Source organism: Talpa europaea (genome assembly GCF_964194135.1).
Source record: "Talpa europaea genome assembly, chromosome: 10".
Taxonomy (NCBI): Eukaryota; Metazoa; Chordata; class Mammalia; order Eulipotyphla; family Talpidae; genus Talpa; species Talpa europaea.
Genome location: NC_140077.1, coordinates 112,229,986 through 112,244,180, shown reverse-complemented (window position 1 = coordinate 112,244,180; position 14,195 = coordinate 112,229,986). Strand labels below are relative to the sequence as shown.

General features: G+C 50.7%; 1 protein-coding gene across 1 annotated transcript in view; it reads right to left on the bottom strand.

Moving 5' to 3' along the window:
* Positions 1–14,195, bottom strand: part of MAML3 (mastermind like transcriptional coactivator 3) — a gene marked incomplete at both ends in the record, with an annotated part of 330,636 nt that overhangs the window by 130,176 nt on the left and 186,265 nt on the right. The gene's annotated exons all lie outside the window — the stretch shown is intronic.

Sequence of the window (14,195 nt, the reverse complement as noted above, 5' to 3'; positions counted from 1 at the left end):
CAGACTCAACGTCTCTCAGCGTTGGTATCTTTTGCTACTCAAATGTGGTCGTCACCTCTGCCCTCTGGAGCTCAGTAGCTGCCCAGTTACCTGAGTCAGAAACTAATGCATCTTGACACATCCCACATCGCCAGCCACCAAGTCCTTGGATTCTGCATCCAAAATATCACTGGAATATGCCCACTCACCTCCACCCTCCCTGCTATGATCACAGCCAGAATACCACTACCTCTTGCTAGATGGCGACAACAGTCCCTCGGCTGGTCCCTTGGCCTTGCCACCACCAATCCACCTGTCTACTCGCTTTTATCCTTTTAGTCATTGTCTTGCTTTCCACCAGTGTCTATTGTCCATGCTGCCACCTCTTTCAAAAAACACACTTCCAGGCCTCCCTGGTGGTCCAGGGGTTATGTCTCAGCACTATGAAGGTATAGGCACCCACTGCAGCAGGAGTTTGATCCCCAGCCAGGGAGCTACCCACATGGCACGGCAGACCTCTCCTGTCTCCCTGCTGCTCCCCTCAGCAGTGCATTTCAATAGATCTGCCTGTTCTGTTCCCCGCTCTGTCTCTGGTGAATCCTCTAACCTCCCGCACCTCTGGCCCACACCCCAACTCCTGTATGCATAAATAAATAAAATAAATATTAAAAAAAACCACACTTCCCTTCCTGCTTACAATCCCACAATTTTTCCATTGTCTTTAGAATAAAATGCAAACTGGGCCAACTTCACTGGCCCTTGCTCGTCCACCCAGGGCTATCCCTGCCTCTGCTCAGTGTTACTGCCCCACCCCTGGGCCAGACATTTTCAGCTCTTCTGAAACTCTGTTTTTTTTAATGTGCTAAATTTCCTTCTACCTCTAGGGCAGTGTACATATTATGATCTTTTCTTAGAAAATACACCTTCCACTGGCTAATAACTATTTATCTTTCTGGTGGTTCTTAGCTTTCACTTTCCGTAGGATGTCTTCTCTTCCATCTCTTCTACACGAGGTACCTTCTTTGACCCACCTATCCAGGTGTCTGATTTTGAGATGCTGCGTTCTGCTAAGGTGATCTCTACCCTGGCGAGTGTTAGTTCACCCAAGTGGGCTCAGTTAAGAAACCCAGTTAATATCCAGAGTGATGTGAGCCAGAAAGATAAAGGCAAAGGATGATTTCACATAGAGAAAATATAAGTAAACAAAGTCAGTGAACTAATAAAACAAAATAACTATAAACTACCACACACTGATGACAGAAGTGAGGTTTCTGAGGTTAAGAGAGAGGGGGAGGCAGAACAGTCAAGGGGGAATAAGGGATGGTAGTGGGGAAACTAGAATGGATGACAGATATAAAGGATACATAGAAAGTAAATGAATAAACAAATATGCAATACAGTATTTTTAAAAAAAGCCATGCAGGTGGTGGGTTGAAAAAAAAGAAAAATTGACGAGCAAGGTAGAGAAAATCTGTACAGTGTGAAGGAGGGAGAGGAATTCATGCACCTCAATGCTTATACATGGAAAAGAAAATTAAATACAACTTTTCCATTGTTAACTTCAGCAGAAAGGAGAGGATTGGGTAGACGGGACAAGGCTGGATTTCTCTGAATGGCTTTGTAGATTGGATTTTAAAACTCTGTATATATTTTACATCGTTATTAAACAAATATGTAAGAAAAGTCTCACTAACTCAGTGGGTTTATTAATGGTAAACTGAATGCACCTGTCTCTCACTTTCCTTTCTGCCCCAAAGACCCAGGGCTACGGACATGGCAGGTACTCGGGAAATGCCTGCTGATTGCAGTAAGGACGAGGTTGTGCGGGAAGGGGTTTCAGAAACTTGACAAAGCTTAGGCTGGAGGTTGGGAGGGAGGGAGGTGGCAGAGCAGGCTCCACTTGGCCAGGCTGTGCCTTTTCTTGGCGAAGGTGTCATATGTTACACAAGCAAAGCAATGAGAGACAGGCTCCCACCAGGCCCCCCACTTCAGGGCACTCACAAGTGGAACCCGCAGGTTTTAGGGAGGCCCGAGTACAATAAGGCCTGTCTGGAGATGATGTGGGGGATTCCAAGAAGAGCCACTTGATTGCTGTTCTTTCATGAGTAGAGAATTCTATTTTTAAAGTAAACAGAAAAGATCCTTGAGCAAAACTCCAGGCTCACCCTGATTCCTGAATCTTCTGTTTTGAATGACAACACCAACCCCGTCTGCGGTCACTTGGCACAGCCCCCTGAGCGGCAGCAAACACGGCCCTAGCTGGGCTACACCGGGTGTGACTTCAGGGAAAGCCCTGGTTCCTTCCATCCCATTAGGTAGAAACTGAGAGAAATGACATCATCGTGGCAGACCAGGAAACCATGGTTCTGAGCCAAGCGGCGCTCACTCTTGGCTCTCACTGAAAGGGGCAAGTTCAAGTGCCCCAGCCTCAGGGCCTGAAGGAAACAAGGCGCCGGGCACCTCCCGAGCAACACTAACCTTAAAGAACGCAGCAATTATCTTAAAAATGAACTTGAATTGTTTTAGAAAGCACAAGCCCGCCATTCCGTTCTGGGCTCAGGGCCGGATGGGGCAGGATGCACCGATAAAGACGAACGCTGTTTGTTTCTCGGGAAAACAGTGGCGGCCGAGACCGGGTAGACAGAGGGGCCTGGCTGAGAACCCCAACGTTCATGAGTTGAGAGGGGCCTCCCTACAGGAGGCAGGGAGGGCAGGAAAACAGGAAGAGAAGCAGAATGCCTGCGTGCAAACTTCGAGTGAGAGACGTCAATATTGCCGGGACTCATAAATGTCAGTGGTGACCCCCCATCAGAGAGTGAGTGACGCCGAGGTCGGATTTCTCTGTGTTCACTGCTGACTTCCCAGCGATCGCTGCGCACATTCAGTGAATACCCCTGAGCGACTGCATCCTGGAACCCTTATCTGACCTCCCCTCAGCCTTGGTGTCCTCATGTGCAAAATGGGCTAGTGACACCGAACTCATGGAGTTACTGTGAACATGAACTTACAGGGCAAGGGGAGGCCCTGAGCTTCACCTCAGCCTGCCACAGCGCCCCTGGCACCTTAGCTATCACTATTTTTATTTCAGCGTTTGACAGCTGACCATAGAAAACAGTTTCATGGTACTTGCTGCACAGCTGTCTGGAAGCCAGATGCGAGGTCAATTTGAGCCAACAAATGATAGTGAGTGAGCTGAATTTTCGCTTCTGGTGACTCGCAGGGGGAGGTGGCTCTTAGGACTCGCTTCCCCTGTAGAAGGTGAAGGAGGCAGAAGCACCAGCTCCTTCCATCTTCTCTCACCCACCTGGACACCCTTTTGGTCAGAAACATGTCAAGAAAACATCCACCTTCCCACAACCCGGTCACCTGCCACACGCTTTCCACCTTCCTACTGAGTCTGCTTTGTCCCGGAGAAGGTAAAATTCGGGAGCAAGGTCATGCCCGCTGCCCCTTTTTTCTCTAAAGGTCCCTATATCTAGAGAATAATCCCTCTAAAGTCCAAAGCTCACGAGGTTGCCGAGCAATTAGTACTTTCGAGATCCAGGGGGAGCAAGAGCCAGAACCGCAGCAGAGACTACTTTCTGGGTTTCCAACCCCCCAATAGATAGAATAATCATGTTGCAGCTCCCTAGTCAGCAAACCCCTAATGTTGTCCAAGCATCTGGTGAAGCTTTTTGAATATGAACAACAAAAATCAAATTTGCATTTCCCGCCCGGCCGCGTGGCCCGCACGCTTGTCCACACGCAGCTCAGGCGCCAAGGCTGGGGTTCGGATCAAATACATTTCCGGCAGCTCCCTGCTTTCCCCTGAGGCTCTGACGTTCTCCCCTGAACCCAAATCTCCACATATATCTCATGCTTCAACATTCGGGGGTGTAAGAAAGACGCCACTGAGGAAGTTAAATGATGATTTTTATGTTTTGTTTCGTTGTGGCCAAAATAGCAGAGCGCCCGTAGGGCCCACTGCCCGTCTCGTTGTCCATGGTCCCGAGCTAGGAAAGCAGGTGCCGTGAGGGTCTAGCTCTCTCCCGATGGCCCTCTTGGGAGCCAGGCGGGGAGCGGGCAGGGCCACAGACCCGCCTGGTCCAGGCCAAGTGGTCCTCCAGCCTGCGGAGCTCAGCGAGTGAGAAAGCCGCCCGCCCCTGGGATGTGGCCTTGCCAGGCCCCCAGCCCCTGCGCCCCCAGGACGGCCCCAGGACGCAGGTCAGCCTCCTCTGGGACAGCTGGGTCTTAGAAAGCCCCTGGCACTTCTGCCTTAGAAAGCGGGAAGCCTTGGTATGGGCTGGCCCTGTGGAGGATCAAACCCTGATGAGCACCCCTCCCCAGCTCCAGTGTTACTGTCACCCCCGTGAATGCGCCTTCCCGCTGAGGGAAGCTGCTCACCCCGCGCCCAGGACAACGGGCCGCTGTTACGCAATGTGACTCTGAGGGAAACAAGGGCTCCAGCCTGAGTGTCCTCTACTGTGTGGCCTGATGGCTTGTGTTTCTGTGAAACTGGTGTGTGTGTGTGTATGTGAGAGAGAGAGAGAGAGAGAGAGAGACAGAGACAGAGAGACGGGGGGGGGGGAGAGACATGGCTTGGGAGGGGTGCTGTGACCACAGACCAGTAGCCAGAACAGCGTCAGGCTAGCTGTGCCCCTGTGGTTACAGCATCTCCTCACAGGATCGCATTTCATATGACGGCAAACCTTTGGGGCCAGTCATGTGCTGGTCTGAGGTTGTACAGGGCAAAGTGTTCTGGGGGTGGGGGTCACTCCCAGGACAGGGATGGGCACGGCTCAGATGGCCACTTCTCTGCTGGCCCGGGAGGTCCCCAATTCCCCGCAGGCCCTTAGGGCTTCCCTGGGCCGTGGTGCAGAGATTCTGGCGGTGATTGTGAGTTCAAGGAAAACTCTTACTGTCTTGTCCTTGATTTTGAATGAAACTGGGCAGGATCCTGGGGCTTGGGTACAAAGATGAGGAAGCTGCTGCTGCTGCCGATGACTTGAGGGGGACAGAAGGGGACCAACTCCTGCCAACAACTCTAAATTTATTTTTTAAGATTTATTTTATTTGTGCATCCAAGAACTGGGGTGTAGGCCAGAGGTGTGTGCATGTGTGTGTGTGTGTGGGGGTGAGAGCCACTGCAGCGCGGTGCTAACGACTCTAAGGGCGGTTTTCTCACAACCCCTTGGGAAGAGGGCCTCCGGGTGTGGGGAGATGACACGAGTGGGGTGGGGGAGGCTCAACCCAGGTTCAGATTCGGAGTCTGACTCCACGGTCCACAGGACCCTCCGTCAGCGGCCTTGGCTCTGCCGTGAGCGTCAGGCGCTTTCTCAGACTGTTTCTGGAATCGTGCTGATTCCACCCTCGTCCCACCACCCACGCGCAGCTCAACCCCAAGAACTGTCTGTTCCTGTCATCTGTGAATTTTTTCTCATCCTCCACCCCCTAAACCAGCGGCCCTTAGTTCAGATTCACCCCTTCCCTCGTGGCGTCCCTGCGTCCCTGCGCCCACCCTGCCTCCTCCCCCACCATTCCCTGCACCGTGGCCGTGGCCTTCTTCACCCGCACGACTTGCCCATGCCCGTTCCCCACCGACAGCTCTTTGGAAGCTGCCCACGGCCTGCGGGGCTGCCCCACCGTGCTCCCCCGTCCCAGCGATGGGCTCCTTCCCTTCTTGTGGCCCCAACACCAGTCAGCTCTAAGCCTTCAGCCACCCTGCGATGTGCAGCTTCAGGACACGCGGCGTTTAGCCCTCTCCGAGGCGCTGCGGGTTCCGGTGCCGTATTCCCTAGTGTCCCCACCCGACCAATTCTAGTTTCTTCATGCCTCAGTGTAGATGCTACCTACATACAGTCTCCCTTGCCTGTCCCGGCCCTCATCCCTCGCCCCCCTCCCACGTGAGCCCTCAAGTGATCCTCGCACTCACCCTCCAGCGCCGCTTTCCCTCAGGGCACTGACTGAATGTCGGGATCCTGAAAACAGCTCCTGAGTAACCACTGAATTTATGGGGTTGATGCCCTGGTCGGCGGCTTGAGCGTTGACCTCCATAGTGTTGCAGAGGGAGGAAGTGTATAAAGACTTGGGGTATACTAGGGTGCGGGAAGTGGCTTGTGGAATGTCCCCTCAGTATCTACGGGGAGCCTCTGGGGAGAAGACTAGGGAAGTGATGAAGAGTTGTGGAAGGGAAAACTGAAGCCGGAGCCCAGACTTTATATCACCGAGGCCATCGGTTTGACAGGTACCTGAACCCCAGATTCTGGGGATTTTCAGTTGAGTTTTGAACCCCTGTACAAAGGCATCTGCTGGTCTCCACCCTCCAAAGCATTCCCTCCCCAGAGCGCAAGTGAGCTCCCCTCACCAACTACCAGATGCGCAGTATTTCCCAGAGTTGGAAATCAACTCCATAAGCTGATACGGATGCTAGTCACTTATTTAGAGGCTCAAGAGGACATTTTGGTCATTTTACTCTGCTCCGATCAAATCACAGAATTGGTTTTCACATGATCTCGTCTCGTTCTACCAGCAGACACCAGCATCTGAAGACGCGGGTCCCTTTGGCTTCTTTAGTTAATGTGTTTGATGGGGGACCCCAAATACACATGCGTCAGATAAGTTAATTAGAATGTGAAGAGTGTGCGAAGCAGGTCCGGAAGCACCTTCCAGATTTCAGCACCTTTAGGAAGGATCTCTGCAGGTTTATTCAGAGGTTCAACTTCCCAGTGACCACCCAACTATAAAGGGGCCTGGGATGCTGTTAAAATGCGGACTTCTTGGTCCTGTTCCCACACTCTCTGATTTAACAGCCATCAGGGGCCTGGCCTGGGTGGGAGGCAGCTCTAAAAGTAGATTCAGTGCAGACGTTACCTACTACAGTCAAGAGAGACACAGGCCCAAAGAAACTGAGTAAAAACAGCAGGTTCCTCTGAGGTGGCTGGCCCAGGGTGCCCAGTTTTTAGAAATTCTGATCGGGACTAATAATTCTGTGGAATTTCTGACATATTGAGGTTGTTGGTTTGATTTTTTTTTTTTTTTAAGGTACACATATACACACAAACCCAACATCAATAGAAGGTGATTTTGTTAATGGGTGAAACTCGGGGTCAGCCATCAACAGGGCTATGGAACTGAGATACTTCAAACCTCACAGATCTTGAATTCCACAGAAGCCCCGGAGACACTGCTAGGCCCTCGCCCAAGGGTGCAGGACCATTCAGAAAGCCTGGTGGCCTTGAGGCAATTTTCAGAAGTGACAGGTGATTTTTTCCCCCAATCTGCGCTGAGTCAGATTTAAGTAGAAAGCTCCAAACTTCCAAGTTTTTATCAGAGAATTTGATTCACGGCTGATGAAGCGTTTCAAGCTATCATCGTCACAGAATATCCTACTTAGCTTATCTACGGGGCATCAAGCTAAATGCCTGACATTATTTATTCCCCTGGTGTGTCCTGACGGTTATCCTATATGGACGAGGATGGACTCAGAGAGGCTAGGTAAATTGTCTCAGGGCACACGGCTCGACTTCGTGCCCCACCTGCCTGTCAAATCCCCGCTCTCACGCATCGGCTTCTCTACCTCTGGCGACTCCTGTCCTGTTGCAACAGGAGCAACCTCGCCTGAAATTCTGGGCAGGTTTGCGGGATGCTCTGTGCTGGTGCCTTGGACTCAGCTCTGCCTGATTCACAGAAAAGTCTCTCTCTCAATCTCTGTCACTCGCTCGCCCTGTGCTCCTCTCCCAGGAAATGCCACTCTGCAAAGTATCATGTTTTGAGAAGTGATGACCGCCGCGGCCCGGGAGGAGCAGATGTGAGCATCCTCCAGGCGGCTGCCTCCTGGTCGCTTCTGCCAGAAAAGCTCCCCCAAGCTCCATCGGTGCCCTGAGAGTCCCACAGCCTGAGCCCTGGACCGTTCTGCTTTTCATCGACATCAGCACACACACATATTACATTACATTTATTTTTAAGGACAAGAAACAATTTCCTTCGGAATATCTCCTGATATCGCTTACTAGAAGGCAGGCAGACATTATGTATTCAAACACGCCTGCGTGCATGACCTTGTATTACAATCTGAAATTCCTAATGGGATTTTATTTAGAGCTGCAAAGAAATGCCAGGGAAGGAGGCTGGTGAGGAAGGAGGGAAAGCCATAGAGAGGAAGAGGGCAAATGAAAAGATCAGATCGGATCTGCATCATCCTCAGCGGGAGGCCTGCACCGACAGCACAGACCACAGCACAGGCATGTCAGAACCAAGCGGGAGGTTTCGATTTGTTTATTTTCTGGGAGGGGGAGGAGAAATACTTCAGGGAGGCTGAGGACTTTGCTCTCCCTTGGGGAGGAATCAAGAATATTTTTATTTTACTGTTGACTCAAAGTGTCCCTTCTTTTCAACCAGAAATTCTCGTTTTGATGTTGGCCTCTCGTGGGGGACCGCCCCTGCCCCAGGCCCTGAAGTCCTGCCCAGCTCAGGAGGCGGCAGCCCCCCACACCCAGACCTGTGGCTTCCAAATAGAATCCCAGCGTGCGCGATCTCCCTCGGGAAACACAAGAATTGAAATAAGATCTCAGAGTCTATAAAAAGCCTCTCTGTCCCTCAAGGAGGTCGGACATAGCTCTTCCCAGTGAGCTGTAGTTTGCATAAAGCAAAGCTAGGAGTTACTCCTGGAAGGGAATTCCAGTTTCTCCCTCCTGCTCTCTTTGTCTCTCTTTTCTCTTTCTTTCTGTCTGTCTCTTTCTCTCTGTCTGTCTTTCTGTCTGTCTCCCTCTCTGCAGCACACACACACGCACCCCCTTTGGTGAGTAAACAGACAGGCCATCTTACGTCTAGATGGAGCCTGACTCCAGCTGAAAGCTCAGGGCTCCCTGAGCTTGGCTGCCAGCACACCTCTCTTCAGAGAAACTTTGTTTACAAACAGGAAAGCAGCAGAACTAGGGGATTTTTCTCTGTAGGAGGAGTCAGCTGGGGGAGACGTTGTCCTCAGGCAGACTGCACGCCCTCGCCCTCAGGCACCTGGGTGTGAGCCTCTGGCTGGCGGTGCCCACACACCCTCACGCCCTCGCCCACAGCAGCAGCTTTCCCGCAGCAGGGCGGGTCTTTCGGCTGCGGGCAGAGGCTGCCTGGCTTCATCCACCCGCAGAAATTCATTTTTCAAAAGAAATTAGACTGAGAAGCTGTTGTTATAGCAACAGTCAGGGGCAATCACACAGCCTTCCCCCGTCCCTCGTGTGGATGTCTGTGGGCGGCCATTTCAGTTATACACAGGGCACCCAGGCCCAGCCTGGGTGGACCCCTCATGGGGTGCAAGGTTCAGTCCTCTCTGTCCAAGCTCAGCTGACAGACAGACAGACCTGCTTGTCCCCAGGCCCCTCCCCATCCTGAAGGGCACCAGCAGGGATGAGCAGAGGAAGACCTCTGCCCCCCCAATGTTTTCAGCTCTTGGGTAGAAACTCCAGGACCATGTGACCACTTGGTTCCCGTGGGGTCCCCCAAGTCCTGGTCAGTTTAGAATGGGGGTGTCCCTTGAGGATGACAACATCAGCTATCACCACCCTACTAGGCTTCCTTTGATCCTCTGGGCCTTTATTATTGGGGGTTGGGGGAAATTCCTGACCCCTCAAACCACAATCAACTAGCTCTAACATGCTTCTTTCTTGATGAAAATATTCTCTTAGTCCAAGCTCCTGTAGCACGTGACCTTGCAAGGAGTCACCAGCTTAGGTGACTCCTTGGTGTGTTTGCCCTTGGGACACACCGGGAGGTGAAAACCTGTGGTGTCCACACCAGTGACTCATGTTACAGGCTGAGCCATGTCCTCCCCAAATCCCCAGGCGGCAGCTCCCACTCCCAGGACCTCCCATGCGGCTGTATCTGGAGACAGCACTTACTCATGAATCTGTTATTCTTGATGATTTCTTCTGATACTTTTTCTCATTTTTGTCATTGGAGGGCATGCATCACGACGGGTGTGAAGCTGCAGGGTTCACGGGGTGAGCAAATGGGGACGGAGGGACACTGGGTGGTGAAGGACAGATCTGGATTTCAGTCAGTGACCTGACTGCAGTCTCCACACATTGGTTCTCACCAGATGTAGTCTTTAAAGAGCTCATTTAGTTACAGTGAGGACTTCGCGGTAGGCGCCAATTCAACCTGAGTGAGGAAGAGGAGACCAGGACAAGACGCAGCGGAAGGGAGACACGGGGAAGACGCCTGACTGGGGCCCAGCAGAGACGCCCCAGAAGATGCCAGCCCTGGTGATCTTGAACTTGCAGCCAGTGTCCCTCTAAGTCAGCCAGTCTGAGTACCACCTGTCACGGCAGCCCGGACTAACAACACAACTCATAGTCTGGTTCAAAGACGTCTCCGTCCTCTCAGGCCAGGCAATGAGGAGCTGTTTTGTAAAGGGATGCTTTGCACACATTTGCTCCTGTGGATCAGCTCACAGAACACCTACTGCGTGCTGGGGTCTGGGTCAGGCACCAGGGACATACAAGTGACACGAATCAGTCTCTGGCCTCCAGATTTAGCCTCTGACCAAGTGGAAGGGGAGGACGCGGGTGAGCAAGGAGCTGGTCTGCACTAGGCACGGAGACACAGAAGCACAGGACAGGCCTTCGGGTCAGTCCCTAAGAGCTGAGTGCCCCTGCAGGGACTGATGGGCAGGCTGAGGGGGTAAAGATTCGTAGTGAGGTGGAGATTCCAGAGGATAAAGAAAGTACAAAGGCTGCACAGGTGAGATGTTACAGGTGCTCTGTATTCATGCGCTCAGGCCGCCATAAAAAACACCAAGGCTAGACAGCCCACATGGGGCTGGGTGGGGTGGGGGGAAGGTCACCAGGGCGGGGGGCTTCCTTTAAGGCTTTGCCCCCTGAGATATGGCCACCTTCTCCCCAGATCCTCACATGGTGTGTGTGTGTGTGTCCAAGTTTTCTCTTCTTAGAAGGATACAGTCACGTGAATTAAGGTCCACCCTAGAGGCCTCATTTTAATAGAAGCACCTTTCAAAAGGCCCAGTCTCCAAATGCAGTCACCCCTGAGGTACCTGTGCTCAGGGCTTCAACACATGAGTTTCGGGGAGGACACCACTGAACCGTAAGGAGACCCAATGTCATTCCTGAGGCTCCGATGAAGCAAGTGGCTGAAGCCACCTGAACTTAAAAATCGATCCAACACAGACGTGGTCTCGACGCAAGAAATGCAACAATTGCTGTCTGGCACAGAGTTTGCCAATATACATTTTCAAAGTGTGTACTTCCCAATTTTATCTCCAAATTCAAAGTATACTTCACATTCATCCCTTAACTATTAGCAAAGAAGTGAGGTCAGAGACGAGTCTAAGGCAGACAGAAGCTCCCCACCAGGGCTGAGGAGACTGAGTAATGATCGGACCCTGAGGCTCTGTGACTGTCACTTTACACCTATGATAATTCTCCCCGACCTCACGGGTGCAGTGCAATGAGGGTCACCCCACAATTCAGCAGAACTGAGAACGAACGCCAGAATTCCCTGTGCCCGTCCGAGGCCCTATTTCATCCATCATTTTGCTTGGAACCGGTTCCGAACTAGCTGACTTTGTGTTCAAATCTCCGAATGTACATGACAGTGAAGAGTCAAAAGCGTGCACCTCACGGCTTCACCTGTCTCACTAGCCATCCAGATACTATTTACGCAGCTTCCATTATAATGCTGCTGTTAAGTCTGCATAATGTTTTCGGTAACTACTAACTCTGCGTGGTGAGAACGCTCTAGAACTCTCCTGGGGCAGAATTTTTTCCACCTTGATCTCAGTTCAGAAGTAAACTGTTTTGGTAACCACGTACGCTGACTTTAGGGCTATTTTTGAAGTTACGTGCATGTAAAAGAAAGGAGGATTTTTACTGCCGTGACTGTTTTGTTGCCTTTGGTTCAATCAAACATCACAAATCAGAAAGGGCTGAATACGAGGCGTCAAGCAAGGCGCTGGAAGGATTTCACCGAGGACTGCCCACACCGCCGACTTCCCTAAACGAGGCCTGCACGCACATGCTTATCAGTATTTAAAAATACCCCCAGTGTACACAGCAGAATGTCAGGAACTTGAAAAGCAGAGCTATTGCGCGCCTCCCAGATCTCACTAAGGCATGGCAACTAAACAAACTTAATTATGTGATCAGGGAGCAGTTACTTAACCACTCCGGACCTCCATTTCCTCAATTATAAAACGAGAGGGCGGGGCTGCTCCACTTCCACTGTTGGTTCCAGCTGAAATGAGTCTCTATTTGGATGCTGGATTCAAGTCAATGACTCACAGTTCTCACTCAGAGTCACCCTGCATGGCACTGTCGGCCCAGCTGGGCAGCTGCATTGGCAGGTAGTTACCGAGTAGCTAAGCTTCCATTTTAAGTCGGAGAGCAAGACTTGATTCGTCTTCTGCCACAGTTGCTCTGCTTCAGTAAATCCAAAAGAAAAATTACATTCAAGTCCTAATCACAATTAACTTCAAAAACCAAAAAGCCAAGTATGTAAATGACACAGTTCATTTAAAAGAGTTTTGCGGGCCTCCCCGGTGGCGCAGCGGTTGAGCGCTGGGTTGCGAAGCTGCCTGCAGCCTCTACAGCACCGGTTCGATCCCCGGCTGCTCCACAGCCACCAGAGGAGGGTTCCACATGGCTCGCAGACCTTTCCTGCCACCGGCTGCTCCCCTCAGCAGTGTACTTCGGTCCTTCTGCCTGCTCTGCTCCCCGCTCTGGCTCTGGTGAATTCTCTCACCCTCCCGCGCTTCTGACTGTACCCAGTGCTTGTATAAATAAATAAATAAATAAATAAATAAATAAAAATAAATCTTTAAAAAAAATAATAAAATGAAAGAGTTTTGCAACTGGTCCAACCACTATGGAGAGCTGTGTGGAGATTCCTCAATCTGCTAAAGATGGTGCTTCCATATGATCCAGCAATTCCACTCCTAATTTACCCAAAGGACACAGAAACATTAATTCAAAAGTGCACCTGCACCCCTATGTTTATAGCAGCACAATTTACAATAGCTAAGCTATGGAAAAACCCAAATGCCCCAAAATAGATGACTGGGTCAAGAAGATGTGGTCCATATATACCATGGAATATTACTCAGCAATCAAAAAAGATAAACTCATGCAATTTGCAGCAACATAGATGGCTCTGAAAGGGATCATGCTCAGTGAAATAAGCCAGAAAGAAAAAGAAAAATACCGGATGGTCTCACTCATAGCAGGAATTTAGAAAACCTAAATAAGGGACCAGGAAAAAGACTAACGATAATAGAGTAAAAATCAAAATCAACAAGCAACTATAAACCAGAGACACACTATGGGGTGGGGTGGGGGGCTGAGAAGGGGGTAGGATCAAAACAAGGGGGGTGGGAATTGTATGGGGACTATAACCAAGATGAAAATGCATACATTGTGCAAAAACGAAAAATGATATAAAAATATATAAAATTTAAAAATTAAAAAAAAAATAAAAGAGTTTTGCACTTTTGGATAGTGCCCTTGGTGTCGGGGGCTGAGCAGGGAGCAGAGGACTGGCAAGACCTGTTTTCAACGACAGCCACAGGCTGGTCAGTACTTGGTTTTGCTGCTCAGTGTCTGTGGGGAAGGCGCCCGAAGGAGCCCCCTCGACCAGACAACCACGACGTAGCTAACCAGGTTAACATCCAGACTGTCGTGTGGTTCTCCCCACGTCCAGCACGAACGACGCTGTGTGAACGGCTTTGCATTGCATGAAGGGTCTGAAGGTGCCCCTTGCAGTAATAGACCCTAGACAGGTCATGGGCGGGAGAGGTCCACCTTTTCTGTCATCTACTCTGCAAGGGTTTTACTGGAAGGGGAGGGGATGTGGGTCTAACATGAGGTTAGCATCAGGGGCCCTGGAGGGACAGGGGCCCCAGAGTCACTACCTCAGGCCCCAGCTGCATGTTCTGTGGCGTCCTTTGCCCATTCCCTGCCGCTCGCTCTCTCTTTTTTTTCTGGACTAAGTAATAATCCTATATAGTTCTAACAGGCTAGAATTTAGATCTCTCCAGGTTAATTGGGATATAATTGGAAGGTGAACCAAAGTGACATTTTAGGTCTCCTTTCACCATTGTGGTTCTTTTCTAAACATGTAACTAATTCCAAAATTGAAAGAATGAGAAAGTTTGAGCTCACTGCTGTTTCTATGCATTGTGTGGTAAAACCTGTTTAATCCAATTCCTGCTAATTTTGCCTTTAGCTGGAACTTGG